Source organism: Pantherophis guttatus, chromosome 1 (assembly GCF_059756535.1).
Source record: "Pantherophis guttatus breed Tessera chromosome 1, ASM5975653v1, whole genome shotgun sequence".
NCBI lineage: Eukaryota > Metazoa > Chordata > Lepidosauria > Squamata > Colubridae > Pantherophis > Pantherophis guttatus.
Window position 1 is genome coordinate 248,650,254 of NC_142063.1, and position 23,008 is coordinate 248,673,261.

At 37.0% G+C, this 23,008-nt stretch overlaps 1 protein-coding gene across 5 annotated transcripts in view; it reads right to left on the reverse strand.

Moving 5' to 3' along the window:
* The window catches only part of HS3ST5 (heparan sulfate-glucosamine 3-sulfotransferase 5), a 188,460-nt gene that overhangs the window by 83,384 nt on the left and 82,068 nt on the right, over positions 1-23,008 (reverse strand). The gene's annotated exons all lie outside the window — the stretch shown is intronic.

The window sequence follows — 23,008 nt, forward strand, 5'->3', positions numbered from 1 at the left end:
GCATAACATGAAAAACATGACAAAATCTTGTTGATTGTTTTGGGAGATACTTCTACATTTTACTGTCATTTTTAGTGTAAGGCATCGTTCCAAACTAATGACAAGGGTGAGTTTACTTGCCATGCAATAGAGACTCCAGATCAGGTTTACTGGCTTTGTGCTTATCTTCAAGAAAAATTCAAATTGCTTGCTTTTCTTAAAAGTCTCTGGATAGTTTGGGGACAAGGATATGTTAAAGTCTACTTCCTCTTAATTGCATCTACCTATAATTTGCAATGAGACTTTCCATTATAGATCCACCCGGCCCTTTGCAAATGAAAAAATCCCCCTCACATTTGTGGTACCTGGAATATGCCAAAAGAGACTCTATTTGATTATTCTTTAGATGCTGTTTAAAAGCTACATTGTTCCACTAAGTTTTTAATGCTGTCCTTGCTTTATTTTTTTTAATCTGGATGGTGTACAACACTTGAGGCACCCACTGGTTGGAGGGACAACACATAAAAATGTTATTTGCCTGCAGGCACGCAAAGATGTCGTATAAATAATGTAGTGGCTTTTTCTTTTTGGTCCATTCCAACCCAGAAAAAAATATCAAAAGGTAGGTGAAAGGGCTCAGAACTCTGTCTGCCTATTCACTGGTCTCCGAAAGCTGAACAGAATGAAAAGCACTTTGGAACAGTAGGAGAAATGAACAAAAGAAAGACTGAGCATAAAAATAGCTGAATCACAGCAGGGCTGCAGGGAAAAAAAATTATTCCAGAAAAAAAATCCCTAACATATCCCTCTGGGAGAATCAGCTGGGCAGCAGCTTCAAAGGCTGCCAACAGGTTCTTTTTCCTTTGGCCACAGAGCAAGATGCATGCACCAGTGGTGGGTTTCAATTTTTTTTTACTACCAGTTCTGTGGGCGTGGCTTGGTGGGCATGGCTTGGTGGGCGTGGCAGGGGAAGGATACTGTAAAATCTCCATTCGAACCCCACTCCAGGGGAAGGTTACTGCAAAATCCCCATTTCCTCCAATCAGCTGGGACTTGGGAGGCAGAAACTAGATGGGGGTGGGCCGAGTCAGAGGTGGTATTTATCGGATCTCTGAACTACTCAAAATTTCCGCTACCGGTTCTCCAGAACTGGTCAGAACCTGCTGAAACCCACCTCTGGCATGCACCTCTCCTGGGCTTTCCACGGATATACCCAGAGATACAAGACAAGAGGAAAGCAGACCCACACAAGTACATGCATGTGCACACACATACATACAGCCTATGATTTCAATAAACTGGAAAAATACAGAAGCCTCCTATGGCTCTTGCTGTGGTAAATAGGTTGGAAAGAATTCCAGAAGCCACGTTTTATATGCTTTCTCTATTTAAAGACAGCTTTCATTGTTCCTTCATCAGCAACAGCCTGATAGGTTTTTTTAAAAAAAAAAACTGCAGCAGGAACAATAGGATTATATAATTTGCTTATGTTCATCTGCCCATGAAAAAGCAAGAAAAGTGTGGTTGACTGCCCTGCAAGCCAGGAGGAAAAGTTACTGCTGCTGTTTGTCCTTCTCAATGGAGGCCTTCAGAATGCTTGATAGATAAACCCGAGGAAGAGAAAAGAATTGTTGAGGGGGCGTCACAAAAAGCATAAGAAAAAAATTAGCATTTATTAAACAACAACAACAAAAAACCTCTTAATGGCTGCAAGACTAAAAATGCTACACTTCAGGGCAAATCGTCTCATGATTTGGATCTGTTGCATAAGTACATCTCCAATTTTAAAAGCAGGAAATCTGATGAATTACTGTCATGGATGAGTGGGTTCTGAAAAGTGTTGCGTTAAGTAGCGTACAAAAATGCGGAGGAGCAGCTGAAATAGAATAAATGGACTCATTTACGAAGGTTGCGTATTAGAGAGATGAGGTAGTTTAAGTTCCTCTCCCATGAAGTTCTTCCAAGATTAAGAATGCTCCTATCATATTTCAGGCACACAGGAATAAAAGCAGAGAGAGAATGTATTTATAGTGACGAGAATACACTTTCCATGAATGGCAGGAAAGGTTTTGATTAAACCACACTGAATGATTAAAAACACATGTTTATGGTTTTTAAAATATAGCCTCCAAACCTTTAGGTTGGGCTGTCCCATGTTTGGAGGCCAGTAGTCACCGTTGAAATGTTTCAAATCTTGTGGGCACTCCCACAAGGTGGCTGTAATGAGGGGGACACACCATTAACTAGCAAGCTGGTGAATCATAAAGTCCACCTTTAGTAAACGGAACACCAGTGAAACTGTTTTCCAGGATACTCTCTAGCTGCTCAAGAATCTCACTGTCATCCCTTTAATCTTCTCTTTCTGGGCATGTAAGAACACTAAAACGTAGCACTGAGCAGCAGTTCACTGCTTTTCATTTGCTAAGAGAGGTCTGGAGTGTATAGAGAGAGGCATAAGGCTTCCTTGCAATTCACAATGAATCTACAACCTGACTTTTACTTTTCAAAAAACAAGACTGCAAGAAATAAAGAGTGGCAGCAGATAGAGATGGTTGCAACAGTGGGAAGAGGTTTGTAGCAAGAGCTTCTGTTTAGTTCCTCCCCCTCCTTTCATTCTGAATATTTTATGCACCTACTGCAGCTGTAAACTTCACTGCAATGTTTTCCAACCTTGGCAACTTTCTGAGACTTGAAGTTCACATATTTTAAAGTTGTTAATGTTGGAAAACACTCCATATCCAAACCCGATATCCAACGTCTTCATGATGATGGCTGTGTAGAACGGTCAGTGCAAAAATGTTCCCTTCCCAAAGTCCAGAGAGAATCAGCTTATAGTAAGTTATTTTGGAGTTGAACTTGAACTTGCCAGTAGAACGTATCTGTGGAATCCGGGGACTTGCTTTTCCTGGCCACTATTTTAAGCATTTGCTTTTGACCTGGCTTTGCCTTCTTTGATCTTGTCAAAGCCAGATGTCTCATTCGAACAGCCTCAACCTGAACTGACCTAATAAACACAATCCCAGCTAGTGCTGCTGAAATCCATAGGGAATAAGCTGGGAATGTGGAATTAGTAGGAATTTGCTCTCTCAAGTGAATAAAAAGAACAACCTAAATTGAAGTCATTGCTGTTATTCCAGCTGCAGAATGCATAAATTCAAATGTCAGATTTCACTTTAAGAAAATCTCATTATTCCACATGAGTCTTCTTGTATTATTTATTGTTCAAACAAAAATTACATTAAAGTTTCTGGAAGTTTGAGGGTTTTTTAAATTACAATTCTGAATTATAATAAAACTGAAGCACAGATTGGTTATCATTGTAGCTAAAATGACTAATCTAAATGATCCTTTAACCCAGGGGTCCCCATACCCCGGGCTACGACCTGTTCAAAAACAGGCTGCGGAAGCAGCGGGCGAGCATGCGTGCAGCTCCATTGGCATGACCAGCAGGCGAGCGCACACGAACAGCTCCATTTGTGCGAGCGGTAGTGCAGGTGCTTGCTGCTGGTGCAAATGGAATTGCACTTATGCATGTGATTGCCTGCCGCTCACACAGAACCGTTCCCTCTCCTTCTCTTTCCCCCCTCCCATTGGTCCACAAAGTTCGAAAAGTTGGGGACCACTGCTTTAACCTAAATTTCTTACCAGTCTCATCATGCTTGTTATCCTTCCTTTCTTAATTTTCATGAAATCAGCCCAGTGATGTATTTTCACTGTTTTTTCACATAACTATTTTATAGGCAATCATTTTTACTTATTTTGGAGGAAAGCTAATCTGCAGTGTGTCATAACTAGAGTGCAATAGATAATAACGAGATATTGGTGTAGAATGGTCACTCTGCAATCAATATGATTGCTTAGTTCTCTATATTCTACTCCGGTTAATTGGAACCAATTAAGTTTTAAAGCTAAATCTTGCTTTCTTTTTCCTTCTTCCGACAATCAAACTTTCAGGGAGTTTAGCAAACCCCTCCAAAATATAAGCAAATTCTTCCTTTTCATGGCGTATTATGTAATGTTTCTGCTGCAGTGGAAGAAAAGCTATTCTTTCAATAAATAAATAAAAAAATAAAGCAGGGCAACAAAAGACAAATGACAAAAGAGGAAACCACAAAAATGTAATAAAATGATTAACTTTCTTAATACGTTTAAAATCAGAATGCCCACAGGATATGGTAAAAAAAAAAAAACCCCTCTCAAGATGGCAATCAAAACTGCCAGGTTTTTCTACAGGTGTTGCCTGTGCAATACACTTAAAAAGCAGGTAAACCCTTTTGATTGCACTCTGCAGATACGTCTGTTTAAAAACACACATCTTGGATTTGGAGCAACTGCTTTAATCCATTCAAAGGTTATAAATAAGATTTTTCTTTAATCTTTCACAAAATAATCTCTGAATGGAGTAAGCCAACTCTTCTGGAAAAAGACACAAACTCTTAAATATGCTGAACTAATACATCGGTTTCAATACAAGGCCAAAGACTGCCTGTCTTTACAGTTTTTATGCTTCCTAACAGCAAGGCTCTTTAAACAGAAGGAGCAGTTTTGTTTTCGTTTTTGAATATAATACAGGACTATTCCCTGCTGGAATTTATATGTAATTTAACTACTTTATCTGGGGAAAGTAATTAGCACACCAGGAGTTTGGAGATGAATGAGATGCTGGATCATCCAATGTATTTATGTATTTATGTCTTGCCTTTCAATTTTGAATATATATTTTGAAAAAACAAAACAAAACAGGATTCTGCTGAACACCTGGCTATAACAGGACTGTATCAATACAAAAGAGACAAGATATTTTGGCCTGGAGGAGGTGGGATTAGCATGATTCATAAAACCATAAAAATCCGTATCAAAGATTAATCATATTCCACTACCATTTTCATCAAGAATCTGATACTAAATGGTGTTAATCAGGAGTGGGTTCTATTTACCTTTACTACCGGTTTACAACGGGGGGCACACACTCACTTCGCTCACGCGCTCTTCTGCGCATGCGCAGAAGTGTTTTCATGACATCAGGGTCAGTGGGCGGGGCCTCCCCCTGGTTTTACTACCGGTTATATAGAACCGGTGCGAACTGGGGACAACCCACCACTGGTGTTAATGAACGAAGAGGTTCCACTTGGCTACCGCAGTTAATAGCTGTTGATCACAGAGACAGAAAATCAGAGTAGGTAGAGATCATTTCAGCCACTGACTTAACTTTTATTTAGTACAGGAATCCAAATTAACATTACCTTCTGTAGGTGGTTGTCTAGCCTCTGCTTGAATTTATCAAATAGGAGGAAAACTATTATCTTTTTGAGTAATGGGTTCTATTGCTAAGTTGCTCTAAGTATTATAATTTGGGATTTCCCATCTAACATTTAATTGAATCTGATTTCCTATAGCCTAAATCCATTATTCCATGTTTTCAATTCTGGAACAGTGGAAAACAGGTCTTGTCCTTCTGTGTAAAGAGCCCTATCATATTCCCTTTTTTAATGCTGTCAGAAGCTGTTTGTGAGCTTGACTAATCTCTTTCAAAATCATCCCAAAAGCCGTATCTTAGATGTTTCAGAAGTTGCTTCTATGTGTTAAAGAAAACATTGAAGGACAGTGGAGCTACATTCATTGGCTCTACTCCCAGTGTCCCTTATGGCTCCACTGTAACCTTTGCATCATAAACAGACAGAATATAAGAAGCTGTTTTATTTCATCTAAAATCGCTACTTCTATTTAGCTCAGTACTGACAGTTAGCAGTGTAGCATCCCCCCAAAGCATTTTTGTCATCCTTCGATTGCCAGGGATTGAATCCGAGATCTTATACATGTGAAAAGTGTAGTCTTCCACTGAGCAATGAGCTGACAGCCTGTGTAGCTTTGGAACAAACAGGAACATGGCCATCCGTTTTGGCTTTTCTGAATATTGTTAGAATATATCTACAGGAGGCGCAATAGCTCAGTGGTTAAAGATGTTGAGCTTGTCAGCTGGAAAGTTGACAACCCGAGGTCAAGACCTGAGTGCTGCATAACAGGATGAGCTCCTTTTACTACCCCAGTTCCTAGCAGTTCAAAAGCAAACAAATGTGAGTAGATAAATAGGTACCACTTGGATGGGAAGGTAATAGTGTTTTGTGTGCCTTAGCATATAGTCAGGCTCACTACCCGACCAGAGAAATGTCTTTGGACAATGCTGGCTCCCTCAGCTAAGAAACTGAGGTGAGCACTGCCGCCTAGAGTTTCACATGTCAGGGTAACCTTTACCTTTATCTACCATACTTGTATCTACCATGCTTGTAGAATTTTGGCAATAAACTGCCCAGATATATGAGTAATAATTTTTACTTTGCTGATTGACACTTAACAATAACTATTTTGATTTTGCACTAAGATTCATTAAGCATCTGATACCAAGATGACCCAAACATGATTAATGCCATCCTAAGTACTACTACTTATTGTGGCTGAATGCTTCTAGAGTCAATGAAAACAGCTATTTTAGCTAACTTTACTTATATTTCATTTTAATATAATTACCTTGTATGACTTCTGATCATTATCGGCTACTTAACAGTATTTATCAAGTGGCATCTAAACTATATTTAGAGCTTTGATCTTCAATTGCATTAGAAGCTGACCTGACAGCCTCTTGGCAGCTGGTGATTTTTATACAATCTTACAAAACTGTAATATTAAAAACAACAATGTTGCTTTGCTTCTTATTTTCTTTTTATCTGGAATTGCTCAGTAGGATTTCTGGAATTGATCTAACCTCTCCTCTCCAGTGTGTCGCCTATTTGTAAGATGGCTTTTTCTTTATTTAAGATTAAAAATTTATAGGCATCATTATTTAATATTGGCTGGTTTTGAACTGTATTTCAAATCATTTTTAGTTTGGGAGATATTCCCTCAATGGATTTTTTTATCTTTTCCCTTCAGCTTCATCACAGTATTACATTTGGGCATTTTAGAAAAAAAGTATTGTCCACTGGCTGGTAACAATGAGACAGTAAGTAAATAAGAAACAAATAAGGTTGTTAGTATATAAGTAACTCCATATGAACCCTTCAAAGTAAATTGATGTCATTAGACTAGCCTTGTGGAGTCCATGGTCCTCTCTGAGCTTGGTTGTTTTCTTGCAGATGTTTCATTACATATTTTAGATAACAGCATGAAGACTCCATAGTTCAACCCTGAGCTTCAGATGCTCTATTCTGTTAGACTAGCTTTGATTTACAGGCAAAGCTGGGTTGACAAAATCAGAAATGAGCTGCGTGGGAAAGCCAAGGGAAATCATCAAAACCATAAAAAAAGCAAAAGTTAGAATATTTTGGACATGTGATGCAACACCTGGAAAAATACGGCATACTTCACTTAGTCCACCAGGGAAAAATTGAAGGCAAATGAGGTCCAGGCAGAAGAAGAACATCATGGCTTCAAAATCTAAGGGACTGGTTTGGACAAAACTCAGCAGCACTTTTTTGTGTGGTTGTTGATAAAAATGGGATCACCAACATGATTGCCAATGTCTGACGATGGATACGGCACAAGAAGAAGAAGCCTTGTTTTGTTCTTTCCATGATGGGAAGCAGTAACTGTGATTGTGAAGAAACTATTTTGTACAATCTGAAATTGTACAATGATGTTATATCTAACATTACACATGTATGGATACTGTCCTGAAAAAATTTCAAAAGTCAAGTAGATTTGCCTTAATAGCATCCCAAAGTTGCTAAATTCAAAGCAGCAGGGAAACAGTAGTCAAAATGAGAACCAAGGGTCAAAGAATCACAAAAGATTTGTCAGTCAGTTGACGATGCAGTCAAAACATTCACTCAAAAGTTAAGATTCAGGGCACACAGCATCTGAGCTAAAGAACGGTTGTTTCTAATGGAGAGTCTTGGATTTGTTGCTCATTATCAAAGAGTGTGGCTCCTTTCTTTTTTCATGTGGTGAGCCCTTCCTTTGGGAAAAGCAGCAAATCTTCATCTTCAGAGACCATCGCTGCTCCAGATGGCCCCACCTCAAGTGCATTCAGGTCCTCAGGCAACAGATTCTCCAGGAACTCTGGTGCAAGTTGTCAGTATCCTTGCCTGAGTAGCACTCAGTGAGTAGCACTCACTCACTCGCTCACTATGACAGACACTTTAGAAGACAGTTGAGATAGAACTGGAAACCATGATTTTCCCTATGGGAGGGGGGAGATATAACCACATATGGGGTTGTGCTGTCTTTTTTCTGTTTTACATACCATAGGAAATGATAAGATTTACTTCAGATTCAAAAGAAATTACACTTCTTCATTATGTCTAGAGAGTGAAAGTTAAAGCAAGACCAATAATGGGTTTAAATCAATAATTTATCCCTTGTTTTGGACACCACATGGGAAATGGGATAAATTCTACATTGGGCTTAGGATATTCCAATGTCCAGGTCTTCTGGAATATGAACAACTTGAAAATGGCAAGAGGCAGTGAATGGCCACAAGATACGCTGCTCACTGCACAAAACAATAGAAAATTACATCCTGTTATATTTGAAATAGAGCAAGATGCAATTTTACTTAACAGTATTTTATTTAATTGAGAACAAAAAAAATCTGGAAGTTCTTTTATTACATAAATTTAGATTATGTATAATGCACTACTGCTGCGTGGTTTTAATGATAAAAATGTATATGTGATCTGTGTCTTTTTCTGAGAAATACAATTAGCAACAGAAGGAAAAAGAGATGATAGTTTGGACTTTATTTCTCCAAAAGCTTCAATATTTTTATGATACTAAAGAAAAAAAATATTCAGGTTAATTTAAAACACTAATCTATATTATTTAATCTAGAACACCATCCCAATGATAAATCCATTTTTACAACACACACTCATGAACAAGCAGATGACAGTAGTTTTGTGATAAGTGGTCAACAACTATTCACATGCTCCTGGTCTATTCTGATTTTGTTATACTAGGTAGAAAGTACTGTATTTAGAGATTCTTGGTCCAAGTTTTAATTTTGTGTTCCATCTTCATCATGATAAAATGCAGTCAGTAGCAGCAGCACATACAAATGATAGAGAAGGGAATTGCTGCTACTCATTTAATTATGCAGCTTTTGCTATAGTGGTCTCCGGCAGTAGACACCAGCTGTAGCATCACATTATTGGAGTATTCTGTTTGGCAAAAAGCCCTCTTTACAAAATATACACGCATTCATATGTCTTTGTTTTGTGACTTGCATACCCAAAACACAAAAATGAAGAATTGTGCTTCTAAATAGATTACCTTTTTCTTGTGTAAAATAGCATATTAAAGATAGCAAACAGGATGAAGCTGTTAATCTCTGCTGATTAATATCTGTTTTCTCCAGTGTTAGTGCTTGCAGTTTTAGAATTTGCCAAAATGATTGTTTCTCTTTTATGTCCCTATACTGCCTCCACTAATGTTTCCAGAATTCTAGTAATCAGCCTGATATATTTCTCCACCATAATCATAAACTCTGTTATTTGACAATAAAGTCTGTCAAAAGAGACAGGACTAATTTCTAAGGAAGCATTTTCAAATTTATATGATCAGTTTTGATGACTAGCCAGTACCCAATCTTACATATCACAACATATGTATAGCTTTACATAGCTATATGAAACAGGATATGTCATTTACAATTTTTACTCTTGTGTTTGCATATAGGCTTACAAGCAAAAACGATGAGGGTTTATAGAACATACAAGCAAGAATAGTGAACCTCCCCTCCTTTTATCATTATAATAATTTAAATAAGATTTGAGAAAACCAAGATCAAATATAAAGAACTCACAAAGAAAAGGGATTTAGTTTTTCCTTACCTACATCCTACCCTATTTTATGTATAAATGAATGAGATATTATATTAACCAATATGGCTGTCTGTCATGCCTAACACCAATCATTTTTATTTGGGCCTTTATTTATTTATATATATTACAAGGGCTGCAAAAATGTGCATATAATTCAGGCTTTCCTAGCCTCAGTTCTTCCAGATAAAATGGATTTACAATGTCTAGAGTTCTTAAAAATAAACCCAACTGGCTGGAATTCAATACTTCCAGAGAATATCAGCTGCAGGCAGACTGACTGAGACTCCATTAAAAAAATAGCAATGGTTTTGTAATATTTGTTGAAACCCAACAAAAGAAGAAACATTTAATTTCATTTCCACGTAATTGTTTTTAACACACTGCTGACTTCTGAATTCCATTGGTTTCTGACAGCTGATTAAAATTCTGAATTAGCTTCTCCTTGGAATGTCATTTATATATGCAACAGATACAGGAAAACCAACTATGACCTGCTGTGAATCAATGAGATTTATATATATATATATATATAATTGTGAAAGTTGCTGTGGGAATTTACTGTCATTTTAATGATGTATGAAAAATTTATAATATGAAGCAATTCAAACAGTTTATCCCTCAGAAACTCAAAACTAAATCATTCTGGCTTTGTGGCAGAACAAAGAACATCTTTTATCATATTGCCTCTTTGAAGCAACACTATTTGAAGTTATGTTGCAAAAGTACCAATGTGATTAATGTACAACTAAAATCATATTATTGGCAATATACCATCATAAACAATTAAAAGTCTCATAGGCAAAATGCATAATCTAACCAATTGGCTCACTTTGAAAGTAAAGTTTTATTTACAATTTTATTTTACCACCCTTCCTTAGACAGATAAAAAAATCATCCTTTCTTGTTGAAATCCACATTAACTTTGCCAAAAAACCCCATTGGTTTCTGCATTCCAAAATGGCCACTTCTAGAACTAACTTAAAAATATATGTCTACAATATGCAGAATTGTGGACCCAATGCTTATTCATTTGATTAAATCAGAAACAGAAATGAAATAAGTGTTTTGCATCTAGACATTATCCTGCCCCAATTTGTGCAATGTTGCTTCTGTTATATGGAATAATTATCTATAGCTGAGGGACAATCCCCCCCCACACACACCCCAGTGGTGTTTGATATGATAGGATGAAAGAATGATAGGATTGTCTGGAAGAATATGAGATCAGGGCTGAGAGACACAATGGTTCACACTGAATCATAAACCACAAGTTATCCATCTAAGCTCTACAGAGCTCAGTCATCATATTGTTAGGGTTCCAAGTAACACCCCCAACGAAAGAAGACTCCGAGGCTTGAAGTTCCTCAAAGTTCCATTTTATTAGAGATGTCATGCTGGCACATCTGGGAAAACTTGAATCTGAAAGCTTCCAGGTTTTCCCCATCCAAAGGAAAGCCCAAGTCCCTTCTCCTGCACCCACATGTCTATCACATGGTCCAATCAAAGCACCATCCCAACTGGATATGCCTTCCAGTTCCAGCCCTCCAGGTGCAGGGCAAGATGTCCTTGACTCTCTGAGAAAGAAATGTTATTATGACTATATATCACCCATGCTCCATACAATCCCCCCTCCCAGTTTCCCACAGTAGTAAATGCGGCAGGCCTGAAGGCCCAATGCAAAAGATGGCTTCCAGACCTGACACATATTTTGTTTTCCTATTCAATCACTGAACATTTCATGAATGAAAAGGAATATTGTACAGAACTCCACCACACCATGCAAACAAGCTTTCTCTGCATCAGTTCGATGAATGGTTTGGTTTTCCTCTGCACTCTTTTTTTTAAACTGTATAATTACCAACAACATACGGTTTTTGATTTATTGTATTTATTGTCTATTTTATATTTGGTAAACTACTTTTTTCACTACTGATTGTGAAATTAACTACTGATTCACTACTGATTGTGAAATTAACAATCTCTAATTTTATTCTTGAAATCCAAATTACCACACTTTTTTTTGTACGAGAGGAAATCCTTTCGATTTCCACAATAGACGACAATCAAAGGACTTTTATAGCAGTTTTGATCCAGAAATCCTTGCCTGTAGGAATGTACTTACACACGCTGCTCTGCCAAACAACTCTGTCCCTCTGATGTGTCATTAGCATAGTCAACCTTGGAAATGCTGACCATCTATTAGGAAAATGGGACAAATGTCTGCAATCCCTTCTCTCTCCAAGGTGGTAATTGGCATTGACACTGTCAGCAAGAGCATATCTTTGCCCTGCATTGGCACTTGTGAATGTTAACAAGGATTTTGCCTAGAGAAGGATCATGCCATGAAAGTAACAAGGCCAAAGGAAAGGAAAGGAAATTCCATCTATTTTTTTTCTCCCAAGTAGATCCAGAATGTAAATATTTCTAAGTAACCAGTTACACAAATTTTAAAAACTGCAATTTCATCCAGTTATCCATATTTGGTTAAATATGAAATGCAAGTCTAGTATACATTTTGAGTACCTCTGAAAACAGACACTTATGCACAAAGGTACAATTTATTAAGCTACCTCTGTAGAAGTTTAGAAATGTATGACAGCTATACAGATGGTCCTTGACTTACAAGAGTTTGTTTAGTGACCGTTCAAAATTACAAGGGCACTGAAGAAAGTGACTTATGACCAGTTTTCACACTTATGACTGTTGTAGCATCCTCATGGTCATGTGATCAAAATGCAGATGCTTGGCAATTGACTCATATTTATGATGGTTGCAATGTCCCAGGGTCACATGATTCCCTTTTGCAACCTCCTGACAAACAAAGTCAATGGGGAAGCCAGATTCATTTAACAACAATTTGACTAATTAAAGAACTACGGTGATTCACTTAACAACTGTGGTGACAAAGGTCAAAAAATGGAGCAAATTCACTTAACAAATATTTCACTTAGCAACAGAAAGTTTGGGCTCAATTGCGGTCGTAAATCGAGGACTACCTGTACATCAGTCCTGCCTGTGCAGATTTCACTGTGCTTTAAGACTTCAGGACCATTCCTCCTCCTCCTCCTCCTCCTCCTCCTTCTTCGTTTTGCAGCTTACCAGTAAAAAACAGGAGAGAGGATGAAAGAATTTTGCCTAGAATCAAAGTTGAAGACAACAGCTTTGGCTGTTGAATGAAAAAACAAAACAAAACAAAAACAAAAGTGATATCTGATGTGCAGAGACTTAGATCCTAATCCTGAGAAGACCCAAAAAACTTGTAACATCCTCATTATGAAATGATGTAGATCTCTAGAATGTTGTATGTTTATATGCCTCAATTATTTCTAAAAGTTTCACAGTAGGTATATATTCCTTTCCAGAAGCTGTGTATTATATACAAAATGACATTACTACATGCTACAGGATTGGGTTTTGAAGAACCACCCCTGGCTAAGGGCATCTGCCTGTCCTATTCATTATAACTAGGGTGGGGGACACTTTTGGGTTGTTTTCTGGAAAGAGTGCCATTTGATTTGTTCCATATGTGCCTTCTGAATAGAGTGACTTCCCCTTGAGATGATACCAGTGGTGAAATCCATTTTCTTTTACTACCTGTTCTGTGGGCATGGCTTGGTGGGTATGGTATTGCTTAGTGGGCATGGCTTGGTGAGTGTGGCAGAGGAAGGATACTGCAAAATCCCCATTCCCTTCCCACTCCTGGAGGAAGGATATTGCAAAATCTCCATTCCCACCCCACTCTGAGAAGTGGTATTTGCTGGTTCTCCGAACTACTCAAAATTTCCGCTACCGGTTCTCCATAACCTGTCAGAACCTGCTGGATTTCACCCCTGGATGATACCCACCTTAAGGAAGTCTTTAGAAACTTTTTAACTCTGCTGGCTTTTGGAAACACTTTAAAAAGTATTGGGCCATGATGAATAAGTTTCCATCTGAATTGATATGAAGCATGTGTATTAGTGATTATTATTGTTATTTTTGTGATATGTGTGGTGTGTTTATTTTGATTTCTTTTGTAAGTTACCCAGAGTTGCATTATTTGAGTAATAAATTCTTTAAAAACAAATTCTCAGAAAAGTAGTAGTTTACACTGAAGATATGAGTCTTGATAATGGCAAATCCTACCATCCCTACAAACACCATTTTGTGTTTTATCCCTCAATTACAGAGCTATTGGAAAGAATATTGCCCAAGGAGAATGCTTCCAATAATTTTGTTCAGAATGGATACTTTCCGCTGATGAAACTCCCCCTTTTTTGCAATTTGAACTCTTCATATGTATTCCTAAAACAAAGAATGATTTTGTGTCCTCTTCTAGGTAACATGTATTTAGCCCCAAATCTCTGGAGCAAATTGACATGCATGTGAAGAGATGATGATGGATTTGCTTTGTTGATGGAGTGGTTTCTACCAGTTTAATGACACAATGGGATCTTGACCCATGGTTTCTCATAAGTATATTCCACTTTACAAAAGACCTTTCTAATGTTTATAGGACTTAGTTTGATTGCAGATGGGAAATTATAATGAACAGGTTATTGGCCAAATAACAGTTTATTTGCCTTGGGAGAAGGGGAATAACTAATGGCTTTCTTGAATTTGCCTCCCCCCACTTCTGCTGTGCAAACAAATTGTATTCATCTGAATATAAAACTGATACTCTTCATACAGATACAGGGTTGAAGCATAGCAGTGCAATCTTATACAATAGCCATCTCTTAATCTGGGTATCTCCCAGAAGTTAAGTCCATCCTCCCCCTCTCATTTTTTTTCTCTGTCTCTCTGTTTTACTGAAATGAATAGGATTTACAAATAGAACATAAAAGCAAAACAAAACTCAAAATATTTGCTGTGTACAATGTGAGATCTGATGCTGCAGTGGGAAAAATAAACATGTTCCTTCTAACTCTTTCATAGTATGATTTTCTGAACTATATTAAATCCCAGACATCCATTCTGAAAAAAACTATAGAGCAAACAAACAATGACAACAATTTAACAACAGTCTCCCCTAGATCCTCTCTAAAGGTTCATTAGACTTACAGTACCACTAATTCATATGGATTAGTCCAGGGGTGGGTTCTAAATTTTTTTACTACCATTTCTGTGGGCATGGCTTATTTTGTGGGCGTGGCTTGGATTTAGCAGAGGTACTGGTCTACCAGACTTTTAACTGCCTGCAGAGCTGTACCGGTCTACCCATTTGTTTTTGGAGGCACCGGTCTACTCATTCGTTTTTGGAGGCACCAGTCTTACCACCACACTGCCTTTTAACACTGATCAGCTGTAGGGCGGCCCTTTGAAGCCCCGCGGCAAGAGTTTAAACAGTTTTTTTCCTTCTAGCCGATCAGCTGGGACTCGGGAGGCAGCAATAGATTGGGGGTGGGGCCAAATAAAAGGTAAGAATAATGCGGGGAGGGGGTGCAGGGTGGCGGGAGAACCCAGCTCCAAAACAAAGAGAACCAGTTCGGTGACGTCATATCGTCACCGCTATTGGCTCGGCCAAACCGGGAGGAACCCACCACTGGATTACTCAGAGGGAATGTGTTAATCAACAGTCAATAACTATTCTGTAAACAGACAGAATCCATATTTGCATTTTTCACTGTATGGGCTCTTTATATTTCATTTGCACCCAGTTCCTTTTGTCTTGCACTCCCCCAATAAACAGTTGTGTATATTTGTAGTATGTGCCTATGTTTTGAAACAATCCTTGTTTAGCTATTTCTCATCTAAAGATCTATTTCAAGTTTATTTCACTTCTGACGGACAGCTTTATTCTGACATTCAATTTTATCTGAGTGCAGATTTACTATTCAGTTTACATCTAAAATTAAAATCTGTTTAAAATCTGAAAATTTAACAGATGGTCCTTTGATGTTATTTATAATTAGAAATTTCATGAAAAAAGTATTCTCTTTGGCTTTGCTGTAAAAGCAGAGAATTTTACTTCAGAACTTTCACACAGAGAAGTACCATGGTAAGACCAATCAGAGCCATACTTCAATAGATCTTTCTTCTAAAACAGGAAGCATAATTTTTTTAGGGGTTCTTTGTGCTCTCTAAGCTTGCTTGTTTTTTTGCAAATGTTTCATTACCCAAATTAGATAATCATCAGTCCTAGTAAGGAATGCAGTTACTAGCACTGATGATGTTACCTAGTTTGGGTAATGAAATGTCTTCAAGAAAACAAGCAAGCTCAGAGAGCACCAAGGAACCCTCAGGTCAACCCTGACCTACAAATATTCTCCTTCATTAATATTTTTTTTTTAATTTGGCATCTATATTACCCTCCTGATCTATACTAAAAAGGAATCCAGGTTTTTTTCCCCTTAAAGTTGTAGCTTCATTAAGCATGCAATTAGAAAATGGAGCTGCTAGTGTCCCTGGGAAGACTTAATGGCATTAACTCCTCCTAGAGACATTGTATTGTACAAATTCAGTACTCTCATTATATATTATTGCAAAGAGAGAAATAAATAGGATACTACTTCGTTGATTTGTTTCATTATCTGTCTGTCTGCAAGTTTATCCGGTTCCTACATTAGACATGGGTCATCTATCATATGATGAGTGCTCTGATGCCACCAGAACTGATGGCCAGACATTGAATATGAATAGACTGAATGTCTCAGCAATCCATTAGGACCATCAACTAATTTTACTATTTTAAATTCAATAGCATAAAGTTTATTATTAATTTTTGCATTTCCATAATTCTTGATATTAGAAGCATAAAAAGAAAAGACCTTGTGGATCAGACAAAGGCCCCATCTAGATCATTATTCAGTTACACAATCACCAGCCACTACTCTTGGGACATACACAAGTACAGAAGACAAGCTGTCTTCCACTTGTTGATTCCCAGAAGCTGTTTCTTATTGTGCTTCCTCTGATTCAGGGAGCAATATAAACCCATCAAAACAAGTTGCTATTGATTGCACAGTTCTTTTCAAAACCATCTAAATTGTTGGCCATCACCAGATTTCAAAGCAGCAAACTCCGTAGGTTAACTTTCTCTTGTGCAAAAACATATTTTTCGTCACTTTCAGCTGAACATGAGAGGAAAATTAATATTTCTTTGGCGAACGTTTTCCAGATTGTGTTTGATTTTACTTACCTCTCTCATGTCAAATCTAATCTGCCACCATTCATATTAAATAGACTCAAATGCTGTAACCTTTCCTCTTAGGCAGCTGCTCCTAATCATTTGTGTTGCCATTTAGTACAACATTTTCAGGACTTCAATATCTTTTTTTTTAGGATAGTGTTCAAAAACGTACATTGCACTCCAAATCCAAAGGCATTTTAGATTAATGTATGAATATTGGTGCAATGTGTGGGCAATACTATTTTCAATTTTGTTCCAAACATGGGATTTAGGTTTTGTTTACAGTATGAACACAGTGGATTGATGTGTTTTTTTAAAAAAAACAACAACTATGAACACTGTTCTTTTTCTGAACTTTGGGTTCAGGTTTTGTTCATATAATTTGGGCTTTCCAAGCAGTTTTTACTTCCTTGACCGTAAGCTATGTGACAACCATGACGCGTTGAGGTCGACGAGCTGGAGGGGCAGAGCTTTGTGTATCATACCCACGATGACGGAATGTAACTAGCATTGGGGGGGGAACATGGGGTGGAGTCGCGGGATTAGCGGGTAGCTTTAAAAGGTGATGGGAAGCACTGCGTGGTAGCGCTGACAATAAACCATTCTCCACAGGTGTTTATTGGTTTGTGCCGGAGCCGAGGAAAAAGATTGCTAAAACACAGATAACTTCTGGTTTGGAGTCTTATTTCACTGCGGAAATCCGGAACCTGATGCTATGTTTGCCTTTTAGTGTGGAATGCATTTACCTAGTTTGGAAGGATGCCTTTGAAGGTTTTTCTGAACCTCTTTTATTTTATTAGTCTGAATTTTATATTATGGATACCCTTGGTTATATCATTGCAAATTCCTAACCACATATTTATTTATAAACAATTTAAAAAGTACTAATTCCAATACTGATTTCTGAGGGATTACCCTGCATGTTTTGTTAATGTAAAAATTCTGTCTCTACTCTTACTTTCTGCTTCCTCTTCTTTAACCAATTACGAATCAATTAGAGGCAATATTTCCTCATCCCAGCTAAGGGATTGACTTTGTCAAAGCTATTGTGACATTTCAAGTATACCCATATCTATTTTATTACCTATGTCTACATTCTTGTTACTATTCTCCCAAAACCTGGAAAGTTGGTTGGTGAGATTAGAGTGGCCTTGAAGAAGCCATGTTTTGGGTTGTGAAGGTTCATTTTTTTCTCCTGTCGTTTTGCCATCATGCCCTTTTTCATTCTTTTTCAATCTTTTATAATTTATTGGGTTTTTAAAATGTTCTTTACTTGTAAACCACTCACTGTTACGGGAGTCAAGTGCTGCACAAATTAATGGATGGCTGGATGGACGGATGGAGGGATGTAAGGAAGTAAGGAAGGAAAGCTTCTTTTCAAGAAGGGCTGGTTTGTCTTAAAATTTCCTACTTTTCCATTCAAACCTTTTTAAAAAACTGACAATTTTCTAAGTAGAATGCACTGTATGAGTGCAGAAAACACTGGCCCCATTATTTCCCTCTTCTTTCCATTGACTACAATTTCGTTAGCACTTATCAACTGAGTTTGCTGATACAGGAGTTATAATCAAAAGAAGATATATAAAAGATGGAAACACAACAATAGAGTCACTATTCCAGATTCAGGAAATTTTTGACATACAATGATAATTTGGACCAGAATTTCCATTGCTACACAAAGCAATTGTCTCTTGATTCATCTCTGACTGACGGCACTTCCTGCAGTCCCAGTAGCTGATGTTAACTAAATCCCAGGGTCATTTAGGCAAGACAACTTCCTGGTTGTACATAAAGATCATAATTGCTTCCAAGACATCCAGTAAGTTTCCATAGTAAACTTGGATCTACTCTACATGCTTCTAGCTTAACATCTTTACAATGACACTACATGAGTTTGTCTTCTACTGACAAGTATTATGACTTGGTCTCTTCTAATGCCTATATTTACACTGGTGTACTTATGAAATGATGGCACAGTCATATTCCACTAAGCCTGGCCATTTTTATTTCTCCTTTGTTAACCTGTACTTTATCAAGGCTGCCTTGGTATATTCTTTTTTCGTTCCTCCTTCTTAACATCCGTTTATTTTAAAATGGTTCCATTAAAAATATTAGGAGATAATTTTCTTCTTCTACAAGTTTTTGTTCTGTCTCTCCAGAACATTTAAAAAGCTTATAGGACGCTAGGAATAATGGGATATATAAGATGGGAGAGGTTGCTTGGACATGAGCCAATTCAAAGCCTTGAGCACTTTCTTATTCGAAGTGACAACCAAGACTTTAGATGGATTGTGCGGTAGATCAGCAGAAGCAACTCCTGGCTCCCTCTGAAACCCATCCAGGTCCATCAGTCCACCACCATAGGTTCTGCCTCCCTGCAGTGGAGAATCCATGGCAATCAGAGTGTGACTTACATCTCATTGCCACTGCTCCAACAGGAAAACCAGATCACTGTCCCCTGTTGGGTTCTGGATGACCTGGGGTAAACCCATGGCTGTCATGATAGCCATGAACTCCCAGACAATCTCAAATCTCACTCTCAGAAAAGACAGATTAAAATCCCCCAGGACGTAAGTCTGGGGAACACTACTGTCAATCCTAAAACAATATCAAACAGCTCAGGCAGGTAGGCTGCTATGCAACAGGTAGCAGCAATACCAACTGATGTCTAGAGCCCAACTTAATGAACAGGGCTTCATATCCAGCAATGGGTGGAGCAATGCCCCTGAAAGACTTAAAGGACTCCTGGATGACAATTGCTACCCTTCCCCCAATTGTTCTGTATAATCCTGTCCCCCTACTATATTTCATACATCTTGATGCAAGATCTATTTTTACACCTTTAATTCTTTCCCACTAGTTGAGGTAATCTCAACTAAGTCTCAATCAGTATACTCTTTCATTTGGGAAATACATTTTAAAATGTTCTTATCAATTAAATTGGGTATTTTCCCTAGGAAATTAATAACTTCTGGACAATAACTAAAACTGCTGTCCCCTTCTTATCAATTGGCATAATATTTTATTTAATGCAGTAACTGTGTATCCAGGATATTTAGCGTATGACTTCTGCAAATGTAGGTAAAGATTAATTTCAAACACCCTATGAAAATAAAATTCTGCCTGCTAAAATATTTATATTACCACATTGGCAGGAAGACTTCAGAAGGTATTACCCACAACAATACATCCTGCACAGTCTGATTTCTTGAAGGGGACCCAAATTTTGGACAATATAACACTTCTGGTTGACATAATCACTTTATATGATGATTCACATGAATCTGCAGTTGGTTCCATTGGATGAAGATAAAACTTTTGATATGGTTCAAACCAAGTTTTTCATTCATGTTGCTGAACTTTAGATTGCCTAAAGAATTTATTTCTTGAACTACAATTTATTATTTTAATCTTTCTGTTTGAGTAATTGTTAATGGGATTATTTGATGAGTTCTTAAAATGCAACATGGAACACATTCAGGTTGTCTTTTATTGCCTTTAATTTTCAATTTAGTGTTGGAATTCTTGGAATAAGACAAACTTATTAAATAAAAGGAATGTGTTCAGTTGAATTTGAAAACAAATTGTTTATACACAGATAATATATTTTTCTAATGTAATGACTTGTAGTCTGTGCATATAATTATATTAAATCATATCAAATAATAAACAATTTACATGTTTAACACTGACAGTTGAATTAACAGTCTGATTTTCTAATCTGTGTTACTAGAATAATCCCTATTGTGTCTTGATTTAATTAGATTAAACTAAATTCTTGTTGCGGTAACCAAACTCTCTGATCTCATGTAGCCTCTTTACCATGCTGGCCTCCAGAACTACAACTGCTTAAGAGGTGCCTCTGCCTCATTTTGGTAAAGCTGAAAAGGGCAGCTGAACTTTGGTGGTTTTCAAAGCCACATGCGGTAAATAATAGCTCCAGCTTGGAGGTCTCCAGGCAGTTTCACAGTAGTGCTCAAAAAAGGTCAGGAAAAGGAAAAAAGCTCATTATGGCTTATTTGGTCACATTAGATTCATCCAATGCAGCCAATCCTGACAAATGACACCCATGGGTGCTGAAATGATTTCTTAGAGAAAGAAAAAATAGACAATTTGCAAGCTACAGTTAGATATTGGAAATAAAAGTGCTGCCTTGCTTTATAATGATTAGGTCTCCAACAGAAGACTGCATGTGATATTTAATAATGCATATCACAAAAGATTTGCAATGCGTGAAATAAGGAGGACTTGGGCATTATTAGAAGTTAGTATATAAAAAGATTTTTATATGTTAAGAAGTTTATCTCTTAGCTAAACCCTCTAGCCCTTGACTAAAATCACTTTTGGCAGGGGCAAGGGGGCCACAAAGGACAGGAATTTGGTTGAAGAGCATTCTGGCAAATACTTTCTTTATGTAAATGTTCAGAAAGATTAAGCAAAGATTTAGATAAAGACAATTCTGTTTACAATTTCTACTTAATTTGTAGGACAGTTTTAACAGCTTTGCAAGAAGGAAAATGAAGCAGTTTTGTTGATTTTTTTAGATCATATCTTGTACTCTATTGTGTTGTGGCACTTTTCCATGATAATAATATTTTTTTATTTCACATTTTCTGAAATATATCACATTTTTAAATGGAATTGATATAAAGATATGTCTTTTTAAAAAGAGGATATGGTCCTGCAGCTAAGAAATTTTAATGTATTATAATAATTCAAAATGGGTTTTTTGTTTTTTTTTATTAAATTGAATAATTTTTTTATTAAATCTGAAAAAAAAAATATTATTCAGATTCCCTCTGTCTTTATTCAGGGTGCTTCCATTTAACATCAATGTTCCATAAGTGCTTTTCCAAAAATCAAGTAGATTTTCTTGGTTTTTTCCTTGGAAATGTTTCACTTCTCATCCAAGAAGTTTTGTACACACACACACGTTTATGTGTGCGTGTGCACGTGCATGCACACAATATATGTTAAAAACAATATATATCTGTATATTGCTCATAAATTACAATAGCAAGGACTATTTCATACAACTGAGAAACAACAGATTTTGTTACATTATCTTACAAAATCTTCTGAAATAAAGAATTTTAGACTTCTAAGGAAAGTCATGACGTTATTTTACAGTTATAGAGCATTTGCTGTTGCATATCCTTCACATCTATCAGGTTATCTACAGTGGTGGGATTCAGCCAGTTTGCACCACTTCGGGAGAACCGGTTGTTAACTTTCTGAGCAGTTTGGCAAACTGGTTGTTGGAAGAAATCATTAGGGCAGAGAACTGGTTGTTAAATTACTTGAATCCCACCACTGGTTATCTAGTATTACTCTTTTTGTGATAACAGAGATTCACCAAACATTTTATTGGCTCACTACTTTCACTCAAACATTTATTCATACACATCAATCTAATGTGATTGATTCTGAGTGATATAAACAAAGAAATCAAGATAGAATATAATCCAAAAATGTTTAAAGATAAATCAGCTAAATGTTGGAAATGCCATCAAATATCAGGATCTTATTATCATATGTGGTGGACTTGTCCAAAAGCTAAAGATTATTGGAGCAGAATTAAGATATGGATAGAAGAAATGACTCACTGATTTAAAACTGAGTTGTTCCTACTGGGTATCCTACCAAAGAAAATGTGTAAAGAAAATGTATATTTGATTATACATATAATAACTGCAGCAAGAATAGTATTTGCACAAAGATGGAAAGCAGAGAAAATCCCTTTAGAAGGGGAAGTAATTAGAAAAATTTTGGACTGTGCAGAGATGAATAGATTAACTTTAATGATTAAAGAGAAAGAGGATACGTAATATTTTAAGATATGGGGGAAATTTTATGATTGGATAGAAAAGAGATATAGATAAAGAATTTGAAAAGCAAATAGGAGAAAGCTACATTAAATATATGTATTTTGGGGGAAATATTGAAATAAAGAAATGGGATTTATTAAGGAAGAAATAAGAAGAGGAGGAGTAACAAAAAGAAGAAGTAGTCACCGAAGAAACACCGAGATGACACACGGAAGGACTGATGATACGTTTGTTTGTCTTAAAAAAAAATAAAAAACTTTTTATATAAAAAA